The 2,522-nt window shown below is 47.6% G+C and overlaps 1 long non-coding RNA gene across 1 annotated transcript; it reads right to left on the bottom strand.

Annotated features, from left to right (window-relative positions):
* Window positions 1–400: 400 nt before the first annotated feature.
* Window positions 401–2,294, bottom strand: LOC148120927 (uncharacterized). The gene is made up of 2 exons (XR_015738681.1): window positions 1,718–2,294; window positions 401–1,161 (listed from the first exon to the last, which is right to left on the bottom strand). It is a non-coding gene; the product is annotated as an uncharacterized LOC148120927 (long non-coding RNA).
* Between the last annotated feature and the right edge of the window lie 228 nt (window positions 2,295–2,522).

Raw genomic sequence — 2,522 nt, 5'->3', positions numbered from 1 at the left:
GGTACAAACCCAGGTCTCAACAAAGCAGATCCTGTCAACGCTGCTGCTGCCCCTGCCCCACCCCCGCCCCGTCCCCATTGTTTTTTTTTTTTTTCACACTTCTCCACAACTTGCCAAGATAACACAGAGTTCAGTTGGTCAGAGGTGCCCCCACTCCCACCCTCGGAAAGCCTTGCAAGAGAAAGCTCCCGCTGTGAATGCACTAATCAGATCCGGGAGAAGTGGCTCCCGCACCTTCCCCGAAATGTGATAATCTCGCTTCTAATTTACTGATTATGCAACAGGAAAATGTCCTGGTAATTTCATAAGAAGAGCACATTAGCCTGCTCATAGATCTCGAGTTTCCTGGTGAAATCAGGAATAATATCAGCTCCCTTTAATAAATGGCACCCGCATGGAACATCAAGAATAATTACTTTGTTTATTAACACGCGGTGATTAACATTTCAAAAGCAATTTAAATAAATACAGAGAGAATCTGAGGTGGGACCCCAAGGCAGTGATCTGGATGGAGTGAGGCAGTCATTTGAACTTGGCATCATCAAAGTCGTGTTTTCAGCCAAGTGTCACCAGTACTACACACCTGAAATCCCAGCCCGCAGGGAGGAGAGGCAGGAGAATCTCAATTTTGAGGCTAATGTGGGCTACATAGCAAGATCCTGTCTGAAAAGTCAACATGATTAATGTAGTATAATAGTAAATGGTGATACTCGGTGTTCTTCGTTGCCTGGCACCAATGTATGCACCAGCGATTCAAAGCACACCCGAGAATTCTAGGCCATGGCGAATGGATGCCAGACTCTTCCCCTAGATGTCCCTTCTGCAAGGATCCCAGCCCTGAGGCCCATAGTCCCTCTTCTCAGGTGTCTTCAAGGAATTAGAGGCTGTGTCCAAGGGTAAAACCCACCCAGCTTGGCAGCAGTTGGTAGATCCTCAGGAGTATGCATTCAACAAATACAGAAGCATTTTGTTTAGGACTTGAGAGATGACTCATTGGTTAAGAACACTGGGTGGTCTTCCAGAAGACCTGAGTTCAAATCCCAGCACTCTTGTGGCGGTTCATAGCATTTGTTCCAGGAGACCTGACACCCTCTTCTGGTCTCTGCAGTCACTGCATGCATGTGGTGCATAGACATGCAAGCAGGCAAAACACCTACACATCTAAAATCAAAAATGAAAAGTTAAACATTTTGTTTTTGAGATGGGATCTTTTCAAGAGGCTCAGGCTACCCATGAACACCTAAGCTGAAGCCACCTTCCTGCGTCTTCCTTCCAAGGGGTTGGGACTGCGTGTGCACACCCATGTGGTCCCATGACCACAGCAGCAGCTCAAATCTTCTTAACCTGCTCTATGCCATGCAAACTTCCTGGACTCCTGTGGTAGGGATGCTAATGCTACTCAGGTGTCTCATTACGTAGGAAGATAGGAAGGACGGAAGGAGCAAACCTTGCGAGATGAGACTGCAGTTAGGTCCTGGAATGGAGATTGCCCTGGGATATTAGAGCAGATCCTAAAGACCACTTCATGTTGTAAAGAGAGGGGGCCCTTTGTTTGTTCCGGCCACTCGGCTTGCTTACACCCTAAATAATAACACAGAAACTGTATTCATTAAAACACGGCTTGGCCCATTAGCTCTAGTGTCTTATTAACTGATTCTTACATCTTAATTTAACCCATTTCTATTAATCTGTGTATCACCACGTGCCAGTGGCTTACCGGGAAAGATTCAGCATGTCTGACTCTGGCGGCTCCATGGCAGCTCTCCCTGACTCGGCTTTCTTCCTCCCAGAATTCAGTTCTATCTTCTCTGCCTACCTAAGTTCTGCCCTATCAGGCCAAAGCAGTTTCTTTATTCATTAACCAATGAAAGCAACACACAAACAGAGGGACCTCCTACACCAACTGCATATATCTTTTTGTTGGTTGCTTTGTTTTGCAACACTACAGCTCAAACTTAGGGCCTTGCTTATGCACTGAGCTACTAAACCCCTGGGTTGCTTCGTTTAGGTTTTGTTTTCGTTTTTCGGTAACAGGGTATCAGTGTATAGCCCAAGCTGTCCTTCAATTCACAATCCTCCTGGCTTTTCACAACAAAGAGGTAAAGAGGCCCCCCAGGTAGGTTTGGGGGGGGCAGAATGACACGACCTGAGGAGATGCCTCAGTGGGTACAGTGTCTGTCTCCCACGCCTTAGGACCCGTGTTTGGATCTTCAGCATGCCTGCAGCCGTCTGTTATCCCAGTTATGGAAAGGAAGAGACAGGTAGAACCCTGGACCTTGCTGAATCCGTGAGCTCCATGTTCAGTGAGAGACCCTGTCTCAAAACGAAAGGTAGACCGAGGAAGTCACCCTGTGTCAATATCCAGCCTCCACTCCCTCACATATACACATGGACAAGAGTGCATGAACAAGTGCTCATAGAACACACACACACACACACACACACGCACACGCACACGCACACGCACACGCACACGCACGCACACACACGCGCACACCATAGACTGGAACCATGCAGCTACG

Source organism: Myodes glareolus, chromosome 9 (assembly GCF_982192425.1).
Source record: "Myodes glareolus chromosome 9, mMyoGla1.1, whole genome shotgun sequence".
In the NCBI taxonomy this organism is placed as follows: domain Eukaryota; kingdom Metazoa; phylum Chordata; class Mammalia; order Rodentia; family Cricetidae; genus Myodes; species Myodes glareolus.
The sequence above is the reverse complement of the archived record's forward strand: the minus strand, read 5'-3'. Positions and strand labels throughout refer to the sequence as shown.